Source organism: Procambarus clarkii, chromosome 41, assembly GCF_040958095.1.
Source record: "Procambarus clarkii isolate CNS0578487 chromosome 41, FALCON_Pclarkii_2.0, whole genome shotgun sequence".
Lineage (NCBI taxonomy): Eukaryota > Metazoa > Arthropoda > Malacostraca > Decapoda > Cambaridae > Procambarus > Procambarus clarkii.
In genome coordinates this window covers 32,080,714-32,095,621 of record NC_091190.1, presented here as the reverse complement: position 1 = coordinate 32,095,621, position 14,908 = coordinate 32,080,714, and positions in this window count along the sequence as shown.

The following is a 14,908-nucleotide window of genomic DNA, read 5'->3' as shown; positions in this document are numbered from 1 at the left end:
GGCTGGAGCTACAGATCCAGCACCAATCCCCTGCCAGTAGAGGGGGGGCTGGAGCTACAGGTCCAGTACCAGCCTCCTGCCCGTAGAGGGGGGGGGGCTGGAGCTACAGGTCCAGCACAAACCCCCTGCCAGTAGAGAGGGAGAGCTGGAGCTACAGGTCCAGCACCGACCCCCTGCCAGTAAAGGGGGGCTGGAGCTACAGGTTCTGCACCAACCCCATGCTAGTAGAGGGGGGCTGGAGCCTCAGGTCCAGCACCAACCCCCCTGCCAGTAGAGGGGGGCTCGAGCTGCAGGTCCGGCACCAACCCCCTGCCAGTAGAGGGGGCTGGAGCTACAGGTCCAGCACCAACCCCCAGCCAGTAGAGGTTGGCTGGAGCTACAGTTCCAGCACCAACCCCCTGCCAGTAGAGAGGGGGTGGGGTGGAGCTGCAGGTTCATCACCAACCCCCTGCCAGTAAAGGGGGGCTGGAGCTACAGGTCCAGCACAAACCCCCTGCCAGTAGAGGTGGGCTGGAGCTACAGGTCCAGAACCAACCCATCTGCCAGTAGAGGTCGGCTGGAGCTACAGGTCCAGCACCAACCCCCTGCCAGTAGAGGGGGGGCTGGAGCTACAGGTCCAGTACCAGCCTCCTGCCAGTAGAGGGGGTGGGCTGGAGCTACAGGTCCAGAACCAACCCCCTGCCTGTAGAGGGAGCTGGAGCTTCAAGTTCAGCACCAACCCCCTGCCAGTAAAGGGGGGGGGAGCTGGAGCTACAGGTCCAGCACCAACCCCCTGCCAGTAGAGGTGGGCTGGAGCTTCACGCCCAGCACCAACCCCCTGCCAGTAGAGGTGGGCTGGAGCTACAGGTCCAGCACCAACCCCCTGCCAGTAGAGGTGGGCTGAAGCTAAAGGTCCAGCACCAACCCCCTGCTAGTAGACGGGGGCAGGATCTACAGCACCAACCCCCTTCCAGTAGAGAGGGGGCTGGAGGTAAAGGTCCAGAACCTACCCCCTGCCAGTAGAGGGGGGCTGGAGCTACAGGTCCAGCACCAATCCCCAGCCAGTAGAGGGGGGGCTGGAGCTACAGGTCCAGCACCATCCCCTGCCAGTAGAGGGGGCTGTTGCAACAGGTCCAGCACGAACCACCTGTCATTAGAGGGGGGGTGGATTTACAGGTCCAGCACCAACCCGTTGCCAGTAGAGGTTGGCTGGAACTACAGGTCCAGCACCAACCCCCTGCTAGTAGAGGGGGGGCTGGAGCTACAGGTCCAGCACCAACCCCCTGCCAGTAGACGGGGGGCTGGAGCTACATGTCTAGCACCAACCCCCAACCAGTAGAGGGGGGGCTGGAGCTAAATATCCAGCACCAACCCCCTGCCAGTAGAGGGGGGCTGGAGCTACAGGTCCAGCAGCAAACCCCTGCCAGTAGTGGGGGGCTGAAGCTACAGGTCCAGTACCCACCCCCTGCCAATAAAGGGGGGTTGGAGCTATAGGTCCAGCACCAACCCCCCTGCCAGTAGAGGGGGGCTGGAGCTACAGGTCCTGCACCAACCCCCTGCCAGTCGAAGGGGGGCTGGAGCTACAGGTCCAGCACAAACCTCTTGCCAGTAGAGGTAGGCTGGAGCTACAGGTCCAGAACCAACCCCCTGCCAGTAGAGGTCGGCTGGAGGTACAGGTCCAGCACCAACCTCCTACCAGTAGAGGTCGGCTGGAGGTACAGGTCCAGCACCAACCCCCTGCCAGTAGAGGGGGGGCTGGAGCTACAGGTCCAGTACCAGCCTCCTGCCAGTAGTGGGCTGGAGCTACAGATCCAGCACCAACCCCCTGCTAGTAGAAAGGGACAGGATCTACAGCACCAACCCCCTGCCAGTAGAGGGGGGCTGGAGGTACAGGTCCAGCACCAATTCCCAGCCAGTAGAGGGGGGCTGTAGCTACAGGTCCAGCACCATCCCCTGCCAGTAGAGGGGGGCTGTAGCTACAGGTCCAGCACCATCCCCTGCCAGTAGAGGGGGGCTGTAGCTACAGGTCCAGCACCAATCCCCAGCCAGTAGAGGGGGGGCTGTAGCTACAGGTCCAGCACCATCCCCTGCCAGTAGAGGGGGCTGTAGCTACAGGTCCAGCACGAACCACCTGTCATTAGAGGGGGCTGGAGCTACAGGTCTAGCACCGACCCCCTGCCATTAGAGGGGGATGGATTTACAGGTCCAGCACCAACCCCTTGTCAGTAGAGGTTGGCTGGAACTACAGGTCCAGCACCAACCCCCTGCCCGTAGAGGTGGGCTAGAGTTACAGGTCCAGCACCAACCCCCTCCCAGTAGAGGTGGGCTGGAGCTACAGGTCCAGCACCATCCCCCCTGCCGGTACAGTTGGGCTGGAGCTACAGATCCAGCACCAACCCCTGCCAGTAGAGAGGGGGTTGGAGCTACCGGTCCAGCACCAACCCCCTGCCAGTAGAGATGGGTTGGAGCTACAGGTCCAGCACTAACCCCCTGCCAGTAGAGGGGGGGTTGGAGCCACAGGTCCAGCACCAACCCCCTGCCAGTAGAGGGGGACTAGAGCTTCAGGTCCAGAACGAATCCCCGGCCAGTAGATGGGGGCTAGAGCTACAGGTCCAGCACCAACTCCCGCCAGTAGAAAGGGCTGGAGCTACAGGTCCAGCACCAACCCCCAGCCAGTAGAGGGGGCTGGAGCTACAGGTCCAGCACCAACCCCCAGCCAGTAGAGGGGGCTGGAGCTACAGGTCCAGTACCAACCCCCTGCCAGTAGAGGGGGGCTGGAGCTACAGGTCCAGCACCAAACCCCGCCAGTAGAGGGGGGCTGGAGCTACAGGTCCACAACCAACCCCCTGCCAGTAGAGTTGAACTGGAGCTACAGGTCCCGCACCAACCCCCTGCCAGTTCAGGGGGGCTGGAGCTACAGGTCCAGCACCAACCCCCTGCCAGTAGAGGGGGGCGGGAGCTACAGGTCCAGCACCAACCCCCTTGCCAGTAGAGGGGGGGCTGGAGCTACAGGTACAGCATCAACCCCCCCTGCCAGTAAAGGGGCGGGGGCTGGAACTACAGGTCTAGCACCAACCCCCTGCCAGTAGAGGGGGGGCTGGAGCTACAGGCCCAGCACCAATCACCTGTCAGTAGAGGGGAAGGGTGTCTGGAGCTACAGGTCCAGCACCATCCCCCTGCTAGTAGAGGGGGGGCTCGAGCTACAGGTCCGGCACCAACCCCCTGCCAATAGAGGTGAACTGGAGTTACAGGTCCAGCACCAACCCCCTGCCAGTACAGGGGGGCTGGAGCTACAGTTCCAGCACCAACTCCCTGCCAGTAGAGGGGGACTGGAGCTACATTTCCAGCAACAACCCCTGCCAGTAGAGGGAGACTGGAGCTACAGGTCCAGCACTTACCCCCTGCCAGTAGAGGGGGGCTGGAGCTACAGGTCCAGCACCAACCCCCTGCCAGTAGAGGAGGGCTGGAGCTACAGGTCCAGCACGATTCCCCCTGCCAGTAGAAGGGGGCTCGAGCTACAGGTCCAGCACCAACCCCCTGCCTGCAGAGGAATGCTGGAGCTTCAGGTCCAGCGCCAACCCCTGCCAGTAAAGGAGGGGATGGAGCTACAGGTACAGCACCAACCCCCTTGCCAGTAGAGTAGTCTAGAGCTACAGGTCTCAAACCAACCCCTGCCAGTAGAGGAAAGCTGGAGCTACAGGTCCAGCACCAACCCCGTGCCAGTAGGGGGGGGCTGGAGCTACAGTTCAGCACCAACCCCCTACCTGTATAGAGGGCTGGAGCTTCAGGTTCAGCACCAACCCCCTGACAGTAGAGGGGCCTGGAGCTACAGGTCCAGCACCAACCCCCTGCCAGTACAGGGGGGCTGGAGTTACATGTCCAACACCAACCCCCTGCCAGTAGAGAAAGGGGGTTGCTTTAGCTACAGGTCCAGCACCAACCCCAGCCAGTAGATTGAGGCTGGAGCTACAGGCCCAGGACCAACCCCCTGCCGGTAGAGGTAGGCTGGAGCTACAGGTCCAGCACCAACCCCCTGCCAGTAGAGGGGGGCTGGAGCTAAAGGTACAGCACCAACCCCCTGCCAGTAGAGGGGGTGCTGGAGCTTCAGGTTCAGCACCAACCCCCTGCCAGTAGAGGTGGGCTGGAGCTACAGGTCCAGAAACAACCCCCTGCCAGTAGAGGTGGGTTGGAGATACAGGTCCAGAACCAACCCCCTGGGATTAGAGAGGGGGTGGGGTGGAGCTACAGGTCGAGACCCAACCCCCTGCCAGTAGAGGGGGGGGCTGGAGCTACAGGTCCAGAACCAACTCCCTGTCAGTAGAGAGGGGGGCTGGAACTACAGGTCTAGCACCAACTTCCTGCCAGTAGAGATGGGCTGGAGCTACAGGTCCAGAACCAACCCTCTGCTAGTAGAGGTGGGCTGGAGCTACAGGTCCAGCACCAACCCCCTGCCAGTAGAGAGGGTGGGGGGGTGGAGCTACAGGTCCAGCACCAACCCTCTGCTAGTAGAGGGGGCTGGAGCTATAGTTCCAGCACCAACCCCCTGCCAGTAAAGGGGGGCTGGAGTTACAGCACCAACCCCCTGCCAGTAGAGAGGGGGCTGTAACTACAGGTCCAGCACCAACCCCCTGCCAGTAGAGAGGGGGGGGGGCTGGAGATACAGGACCAGCACTAACCCCCGGCCAGTAGATGTGGGCTGGAGCTCCAGGTCGAGCATCAACCCCCTGCTAGTAGAGGGGGGCTGGAGCTACAGGTCCAGCACCAACCCCCTGCCAGTAGAGTGGGGCTGTAGCTACAGGTCTAGTACTAATCCTCAGCCAGTAGAGAGGGGGGGGGCTGGAGCTACAGGTCCAGCACCAACCCCCTGTCAGTAGAAGGGGGCTGGAGCTACAGGTTCAGCACCCCACCCCTTGCCAGCAGATGGGGGCTGTAGCTACAAGTCCAACACCAACCCCCTGCCAGTAAAGGGGTGCTGGAGCTACAGGTCCAGAACCAACCCCCCTGCCAGTAGAGGGGGGGGGCTGGAGCTACAGGCCCAGCGCTAACCCGCTGCCAGTAGAGGGGGGGGGGGTGGCTGGAGCTTCAGGTCCAGCACCAACCCCCTGCCAGTAGAGGGGGGGCTGGAGCTACAGTTCCAGCACCAACCCCTTGCCAGTAGAGTGGGGGGCTGGAGCTACAGGTCCAGCACCACCCCTCTGCCAGTAGAGGGGGGGGGCTTGAGCTACAGGTCCAGCACCAACCCTCTGCCAGTAGAGGGGGGCTGGAGCTACAAGTCCACCAACACCCTGCCAGTAGAAGGGGACTGGAGCTACAGGTCCAGCACCAACCCCCTGCCAGTAGAGGGGGGGCTGGAGCTACAGGTCCATCACCAACCCCCTGCCAGTAGAAGTGGAGTGGAGCTACAGGTCCACAACCAACCCCCTGCCAGTAGAGGTTTACTGGAGCTACAGGTCCAGCACCAACCCCCCTGCCAGTAGAGGGGGGGGCTGGAGCTACAGGTCCATCACCAACCCCCTGCCAGTAGAGGTGGACTGGAGCTACAGGTCCACAACCAACCCTTTGCCAGTAGAGGTGGACTGGAGCTACAAGTCCAGCACCAACCCCTCGCCAGTAGAGGGGGGCTGGAGCTACAGGTCCAGCACCAACCCCCTGCTAGTAGAAGGGAGCTGGAGCTACAGGTCCAGCACCAACCCCCTGCCAGTAGAGGGGGGCTGGAGCTACAGGTCCAGCACCAACCCCCTGCCATTAGAAGGGGACTGGAGTTACAGGTCCAGAACCAACCCTCTTCCAGTATAGGAGTGGATGGAGCTACAGGTCCAGCACCTAACCCCTTCCAGTATAGGGGGTCTGGAGCTACAGATCCAGCACCAACCCCCTGCCAGTAGAGGGGGGGGCTGGAGCTACAGGTCCAGCACCAACACCCTACCAGTAGAGGGGGGGCTGGAGCTACAGGTCCAGCACCAACCCCCTGCCAGTAGAGGGGGGGGGTGGCTGGAGCTTCAGGTCCAGCACCAACCCCCTGCCAGTAGAGGGGGGGCTGGAGCTACAGTTCCAGCACCAACCCCCTGCCAGTAGAGGGGGGGGGCTGGAGCTACAGGTCCAGCACCAGCCCTCTGCCAGTAGAGGGGGGGGGCTGGAGCTACAGGTCCAGCACCAACCCCCTGCCAGTAGAGGGGGGATGGAGCTACAGGTCCACCAACACCCTGCCAGTAGAAGGGGACTGGAGCTACAGGTCCAGCACCAACCTCCTGCCAGTAGAGGGGGGCTGGAGCTACAGGTCCACAACCAACCCCCTGCCAGTAGAGGTGGACTGGAGCTACAGGTCCAGCACCAACCCCCTGCCAGTAGAGGGGGGGCTGGAGCTACAGGTCCATCACCAACCCCTCCAGTAGAGGTGGACTGGAGCTACAGGTCCACAACCAACCCCCTGCCTGTAGAGGTGGACTGTAGCTACAGGTCAAGCACCAACCCCCTGCCAGTAAAGGGGGGCTCCAGCTACAGGTCCGGCACCAACCCCCTGCCAGTAGAGGGGGGCTGGAGCTACAGGTCCACAACCAACCCCCTGCCAGTAGAGGTGAACTTGAGCTACAGGTCCAGCACCAACCCCCTGTCAGTTCAGGGGGGCTGGAGCTACAGGTCCAGCACCAACCCCCTTGCCCGTAGAGGGGGTCGGGAGCTACAGGTCCAGCACCAACCCCCTTGCCAGTAGAGGGGGGGCTGGAGCTACAGGTACAGCATCAACCCCCCCTGCCAGTAAAAGGGCTGGGGCTGGAACTACAGGTCTAGCACCAACCCCCTGCCAGTATAGGGGGGGGGGCTGGAGCTACAGGCCCAGCACCAATCACCTGTCAGTAGAGGGGTGGGGTGTCTGGAGTTACAGGGCCAGCACCATCCCCCTGCCAGTAGAGGGGGGCTGGAGCTACAGGTCCAGCACCAACCCCCTACCAGTAGAGGGGGGGCTGGAGCTACAGGTCCAGCACCAACCCCCTGCCTGTAGACTGGGGGGGGGGCTGGAGCTACAGGTCCAGCACCAACCCCCTGCTGTAGAGGGAAGAGGGCTGGAGCTTCAGGTCCAGCACCAAACCCCTGCCAGTAGAGGAGGGCCGGAGCTACAGGTACAGCATCAACCCCCCCCTGCCAGTAAAGGGGCGGGGGCTGGAACTACAGGTCTAGCACCAACCCCCTGCCAGTAGAGGGGGGGCTGGAGCTACAGGCCCAGCACCAATCACCTGTCAGTAGAGGGGAAGGGTGTCTGGAGCTACAGGTCCAGCACCATCCCCCTGCTACTAGAGGGGGGGCTCGAGCTACAGGTCCGGCACCAACCCCCTGCCAATAGAGGTGAACTGGAGTTACAGGTCCAGCACCAACCCCCTGCCAGTACAGGGGGGCTGGAGCTACAGTTCCAGCACCAACTCCCTGCCAGTAGAGGGGGACTGGAGCTACATTTCCAGCAACAACCCCTGCCAGTAGAGGGAGACTGGAGCTACAGGTCCAGCACTTACCCCCTGCCAGTAAAGGGGGGCTGGAGCTACAGGTCCAGCACCAACCCCCTGCCAGTAGAGGAGGGCTGGAGCTACAGGTCCAGCACCAACCCCCTGCCTGTAGACTGGGGGGGGGGCTGGAGCTACAGGTCCAGCACCAACCCCCTGCTGTAGAGGGAAGAGGGCTGGAGCTTCAGGTCCAGCACCAAACCCCTGCCAGTAGAGGAGGGCCGGAGCTACAGGTACAGCATCAACCCCCCCTGCCAGTAAAGGGGCGGGGGCTGGAACTACAGGTCTAGCACCAACCCCCTGCCAGTAGAGGGGGGGCTGGAGCTACAGGCCCAGCACCAACCCTCTGCCAGTAGAGGGGGGCTGGAGCTACAAGTCCACCAACACCCTGCCAGTAGAAGGGGACTGGAGCTACAGGTCCAGCACCAACCCCCTGCCAGTAGAGGGGGGGCTGGAGCTACAGGTCCATCACCAACCCCCTGCCAGTAGAAGTGGAGTGGAGCTACAGGTCCACAACCAACCCCCTGCCAGTAGAGGTTTACTGGAGCTACAGGTCCAGCACCAACCCCCCTGCCAGTAGAGGGGGGGGCTGGAGCTACAGGTCCATCACCAACCCCCTGCCAGTAGAGGTGGACTGGAGCTACAGGTCCACAACCAACCCTTTGCCAGTAGAGGTGGACTGGAGCTACAAGTCCAGCACCAACCCCTCGCCAGTAGAGGGGGGCTGGAGCTACAGGTCCAGCACCAACCCCCTGCTAGTAGAAGGGAGCTGGAGCTACAGGTCCAGCACCAACCCCCTGCCAGTAGAGGGGGGCTGGAGCTACAGGTCCAGCACCAACCCCCTGCCAGTAGAAGGGGACTGGAGTTACAGGTCCAGAACCAACCCTCTTCCAGTATAGGAGGGGATGGAGCTACAGGTCCAGCACCTAACCCCTTCCAGTATAGGGGGTCTGGAGCTACAGATCCAGCACCAACCCCCTGCCAGTAGAGGGGGGGGCTGGAGCTACAGGTCCAGCACCAACACCCTACCAGTAGAGGGGGGGCTGGAGCTACAGGTCCAGCACCAACCCCCTGCCAGTAGAGGGGGGGGGGTGGCTGGAGCTTCAGGTCCAGCACCAACCCCCTGCCAGTAGAGGGGGGGCTGGAGCTACAGTTCCAGCACCAACCCCCTGCCAGTAGAGGGGGGGGGCTGGAGCTACAGGTCCAGCACCAGCCCTCTGCCAGTAGAGGGGGGGCTGGAGCTACAGGTCCAGCACCAACCCCCTGCCAGTAGAGGGGGGATGGAGCTACAGGTCCACCAACACCCTGCCAGTAGAAGGGGACTGGAGCTACAGGTCCAGCACCAACCTCCTGCCAGTAGAGGGGGGCAGGAGCTACAGGTCCATCACCAACCCCCTGCCAGTAGAGGTGGACTGGAGCTACAGGTCCACAACCAACCCCCTGCCAGTAGAGGTGGACTGGAGCTACAGGTCCAGCACCAACCCCCTGCCAGTAGAGGGGGGGCTGGAGCTACAGGTCCATCACCAACCCCTCCAGTAGAGGTGGACTGGAGCTACAGGTCCACAACCAACCCCCTGCCTGTAGAGGTGGACTGTAGCTACAGGTCCAGCACCAACCCCCTGCCAGTAAAGGGGGGCTCCAGCTACAGGTCCGGCACCAACCCCCTGCCAGTAGAGGGGGGCTGGAGCTACAGGTCCACAACCAACCCCCTGCCAGTAGAGGTGAACTTGAGCTACAGGTCCAGCACCAACCCCCTGTCAGTTCAGGGGGGCTGGAGCTACAGGTCCAGCACCAACCCCCTTGCCCGTAGAGGGGGTCGGGAGCTACAGGTCCAGCACCAACCCCCTTGCCAGTAGAGGGGGGGCTGGAGCTACAGGTACAGCATCAACCCCCCCTGCCAGTAAAAGGGCTGGGGCTGGAACTACAGGTCTAGCACCAACCCCCTGCCAGTATAGGGGGGGGGGGCTGGAGCTACAGGCCCAGCACCAATCACCTGTCAGTAGAGGGGTGGGGTGTCTGGAGTTACAGGGCCAGCACCATCCCCCTGCCAGTAGAGGGGGGCTGGAGCTACAGGTCCAGCACCAACCCCCTACCAGTAGAGGGGGGGCTGGAGCTACAGGTCCAGCTCCAACCCCCTGCCTGTAGACTGGGGGGGGGGGCTGGAGCTACAGGTCCAGCACCAACCCCCTGCTGTAGAGGGAAGAGGGCTGGAGCTTCAGGTCCAGCACCAAACCCCTGCCAGTAGAGGAGGGCCGGAGCTACAGGTACAGCATCAACCCCCCCTGCCAGTAAAGGGGCGGGGGCTGGAACTACAGGTCTAGCACCAACCCCCTGCCAGTAGAGGGGGGGCTGGAGCTACAGGCCCAGCACCAATCACCTGTCAGTAGAGGGGAAGGGTGTCTGGAGCTACAGGTCCAGCACCATCCCCCTGCTAGTAGAGGGGGGGCTCGAGCTACAGGTCCGGCACCAACCCCCTGCCAATAGAGGTGAACTGGAGTTACAGGTCCAGCACCAACCCCCTGCCAGTACAGGGGGGCTGGAGCTACAGTTCCAGCACCAACTCCCTGCCAGTAGAGGGGGACTGGAGCTACATTTCCAGCAACAACCCCTGCCAGTAGAGGGAGACTGGAGCTACAGGTCCAGCACTTACCCCCTGCCAGTAGAGGGGGGCTGGAGCTACAGGTCCAGCACCAACCCCCTGCCAGTAGAGGAGGGCTGGAGCTACAGGTCCAGCACCAACCCCCTGCCTGTAGACTGGGGGGGGGGGCTGGAGCTACAGGTCCAGCACCAACCCCCTGCTGTAGAGGGAAGAGAGCTGGAGCTTCAGGTCCAGCACCAAACCCCTGCCAGTAGAGGAGGGCCGGAGCTACAGGTACAGCATCAACCCCCCCTGCCAGTAAAGGGGCGGGGGCTGGAACTACAGGTCTAGCACCAACCCCCTGCCAGTAGAGGGGGGGCTGGAGCTACAGGCCCAGCACCAATCACCTGTCAGTAGAGGGGAAGGGTGTCTGGAGCTACAGGTCCAGCACCATCCCCCTGCTAGTAGAGGGGGGGCTCGAGCTACAGGTCCGGCACCAACCCCCTGCCAATAGAGGTGAACTGGAGTTACAGGTCCAGCACCAACCCCCTGCCAGTACAGGGGGGCTGGAGCTACAGTTCCAGCACCAACTCCCTGCCAGTAGAGGGGGACTGGAGCTACATTTCCAGCAACAACCCCTGCCAGTAGAGGGAGACTGGAGCTACAGGTCCAGCACTTACCCCCTGCCAGTAGAGGGGGGCTGGAGCTACAGGTCCAGCACCAACCCCCTGCCAGTAGAGGAGGGCTGGAGCTACAGGTCCAGCACCAACCCCCTGCCTGTAGACTGGGGGGGGGGGCTGGAGCTACAGGTCCAGCACCAACCCCCTGCTGTAGAGGGAAGAGGGCTGGAGCTTCAGGTCCAGCACCAAACCCCTGCCAGTAGAGGAGGGCCGGAGCTACAGGTACAGCATCAACCCCCCCTGCCAGTAAAGGGGCGGGGGCTGGAACTACAGGTCTAGCACCAACCCCCTGCCAGTAGAGGGGGGGCTGGAGCTACAGGCCCAGCACCAATCACCTGTCAGTAGAGGGGAAGGGTGTCTGGAGCTACAGGTCCAGCACCATCCCCCTGCTAGTAGAGGGGGGGCTCGAGCTACAGGTCCGGCACCAACCCCCTGCCAATAGAGGTGAACTGGAGTTACAGGTCCAGCACCAACCCCCTGCCAGTACAGGGGGGCTGGAGCTACAGTTCCAGCACCAACTCCCTGCCAGTAGAGGGGGACTGGAGCTACATTTCCAGCAACAACCCCTGCCAGTAGAGGGAGACTGGAGCTACAGGTCCAGCACTTACCCCCTGCCAGTAGAGGGGGGCTGGAGCTACAGGTCCAGCACCAACCCCCTGCCAGTAGAGGAGGGCTGGAGCTACAGGTCCAGCACCAACCCCCTGCCTGTAGACTGGGGGGTGGGGCTGGAGCTACAGGTCCAGCACCAACCCCCTGCTGTAGAGGGAAGAGGGCTGGAGCTTCAGGTCCAGCACCAAACCCCTGCCAGTAGAGGAGGGCCGGAGCTACAGGTACAGCATCAACCCCCCCTGCCAGTAAAGGGGCGGGGGCTGGAACTACAGGTCTAGCACCAACCCCCTGCCAGTAGAGGGGGGGCTGGAGCTACAGGCCCAGCACCAATCACCTGTCAGTAGAGGGGAAGGGTGTCTGGAGCTACAGGTCCAGCACCATCCCCCTGCTAGTAGAGGGGGGGCTCGAGCTACAGGTCCGGCACCAACCCCCTGCCAATAGAGGTGAACTGGAGTTACAGGTCCAGCACCAACCCCCTGCCAGTACAGGGGGGCTGGAGCTACAGTTCCAGCACCAACTCCCTGCCAGTAGAGGGGGACTGGAGCTACATTTCCAGCAACAACCCCTGCCAGTAGAGGGAGACTGGAGCTACAGGTCCAGCACTTACCCCCTGCCAGTAGAGGGGGGCTGGAGCTACAGGTCCAGCACCAACCCCCTGCCAGTAGAGGAGGGCTGGAGCTACAGGTCCAGCACGATTCCCCCTGCCAGTAGAAGGGGGCTCGAGCTACAGGTCCAGCACCAACCCCCTGCCTGCAGAGGAATGCTGGAGCTTCAGGTCCAGCGCCAACCCCTGCCAGTAAAGGAGGGGATGGAGCTACAGGTACAGCACCAACCCCTTGCCAGTAGAGTAGTCTAGAGCTACAGGTCTCAAACCAACCCCTGCCAGTAGAGGAAAGCTGGAGCTACAGGTCCAGCACCAACCCCGTGCCAGTAGGGGGGGGCTGGAGCTACAGTTCAGCACCAACCCCCTACCTGTAGAGAGGGCTGGAGCTTCAGGTTCAGCACCAACCCCCTGACAGTAGAGGGGCCTGGAGCTACAGGTCCAGCACCAACCCCCTGCCAGTACAGGGGGGCTGGAGTTACATGTCCAACACCAACCCCCTGCCAGTAGAGAGAGGGGGTTGCTTTAGCTACAGGTCCAGCACCAACCCCAGCCAGTAGATTGAGGCTGGAGCTACAGGCCCAGGACCAACCCCCTGCCGGTAGAGGTAGGCTGGAGCTACAGGTCCAGCACCAACCCCCTGCCAGTAGAGGGGGGCTGGAGCTAAAGGTACAGCACCAACCCCCTGCCAGTAGAGGGGGTGCTGGAGCTTCAGGTTCAGCACCAACCCCCTGCCAGTAGAGGTGGGCTGGAGCTACAGGTCCAGAAACAACCCCCTGCCAGTAGAGGTGGGTTGGAGATACAGGTCCAGAACCAACCCCCTGGGATTAGAGAGGGGGTGGGGTGGAGCTACAGGTCGAGACCCAACCCCCTGCCAGTAGAGGGGGGGGCTGGAGCTACAGGTCCAGAACCAACTCCCTGTCAGTAGAGAGGGGGGCTGGAACTACAGGTCTAGCACCAACTTCCTGCCAGTAGAGATGGGCTGGAGCTACAGGTCCAGAACCAACCCTCTGCTAGTAGAGGTGGGCTGGAGCTACAGGTCCAGCACCAACCCCCTGCCAGTAGAGAGGGTGGGGGGGTGGAGCTACAGGTCCAGCACCAACCCTCTGCTAGTAGAGGGGGCTGGAGCTATAGTTCCAGCACCAACCCCCTGCCAGTAAAGGGGGGCTGGAGTTACAGCACCAACCCCCTGCCAGTAGAGAGGGGGCTGTAACTACAGGTCCAGCACCAACCCCCTGCCAGTAGAGAGGGGGGGGCTGGAGATACAGGACCAGCACTAACCCCCGGCCAGTAGATGTGGGCTGGAGCTCCAGGTCGAGCATCAACCCCCTGCTAGTAGAGGGGGGCTGGAGCTACAGGTCCAGCACCAACCCCCTGCCAGTAGAGTGGGGCTGTAGCTACAGGTCTAGTACTAATCCTCAGCCAGTAGAGAGGGGGGGGGCTGGAGCTACAGGTCCAGCACCAACCCCCTGTCAGTAGAAGGGGGCTGGAGCTACAGGTTCAGCACCCCACCCCTTGCCAGCAGATGGGGGCTGTAGCTACAAGTCCAACACCAACCCCCTGCCAGTAAAGGGGTGCTGGAGCTACAGGTCCAGAACCAACCCCCCTGCCAGTAGAGGGGGGGGGCTGGAGCTACAGGCCCAGCGCTAACCCGCTGCCAGTAGAGGGGGGGGGGTGGCTGGAGCTTCAGGTCCAGCACCAACCCCCTGCCAGTAGAGGGGGGGCTGGAGCTACAGTTCCAGCACCAACCCCTTGCCAGTAGAGTGGGGGGCTGGAGCTACAGGTCCAGCACCACCCCTCTGCCAGTAGAGGGGGGGGGCTGGAGCTACAGGTCCAGCACCAACCCTCTGCCAGTAGAGGGGGGCTGGAGCTACAAGTCCACCAACACCCTGCCAGTAGAAGGGGACTGGAGCTACAGGTCCAGCACCAACCCCCTGCCAGTAGAGGGGGGGCTGGAGCTACAGGTCCATCACCAACCCCCTGCCAGTAGAAGTGGAGTGGAGCTACAGGTCCACAACCAACCCCCTGCCAGTAGAGGTTTACTGGAGCTACAGGTCCAGCACCAACCCCCCTGCCAGTAGAGGGGGGGCTGGAGCTACAGGTCCATCACCAACCCCCTGCCAGTAGAGGTGGACTGGAGCTACAGGTCCACAACCAACCCTTTGCCAGTAGAGGTGGACTGGAGCTACAAGTCCAGCACCAACCCCTCGCCAGTAGAGGGGGGCTGGAGCTACAGGTCCAGCACCAACCCCCTGCTAGTAGAAGGGAGCTGGAGCTACAGGTCCAGCACCAACCCCCTGCCAGTAGAGGGGGGCTGGAGCTACAGGTCCAGCACCAACCCCCTGCCAGTAGAAGGGGACTGGAGTTACAGGTCCAGAACCAACCCTCTTCCAGTATAGGAGGGGATGGAGCTACAGGTCCAGCACCTAACCCCTTCCAGTATAGGGGGTCTGGAGCTACAGATCCAGCACCAACCCCCTGCCAGTAGAGGGGGGGGCTGGAGCTACAGGTCCAGCACCAACACCCTACCAGTAGAGGGGGGGCTGGAGCTACAGGTCCAGCACCAACCCCCTGCCAGTAGAGGGGGGGGGGTGGCTGGAGCTTCAGGTCCAGCACCAACCCCCTGCCAGTAGAGGGGGGGCTGGAGCTACAGTTCCAGCACCAACCCCCTGCCAGTAGAGGGGGGGGGGGCTGGAGCTACAGGTCCAGCACCAGCCCTCTGCCAGTAGAGGGGGGGGCTGGAGCTACAGGTCCAGCACCAACCCCCTGCCAGTAGAGGGGGGATGGAGCTACAGGTCCACCAACACCCTGCCAGTAGAAGGGGACTGGAGCTACAGGTCCAGCACCAACCTCCTGCCAGTAGAGGGGGGCAGGAGCTACAGGTCCATCACCAACCCCCTGCCAGTAGAGGTGGACTGGAGCTACAGGTCCACAACCAACCCCCTGCCAGTAGAGGTGGACTGGAGCTACA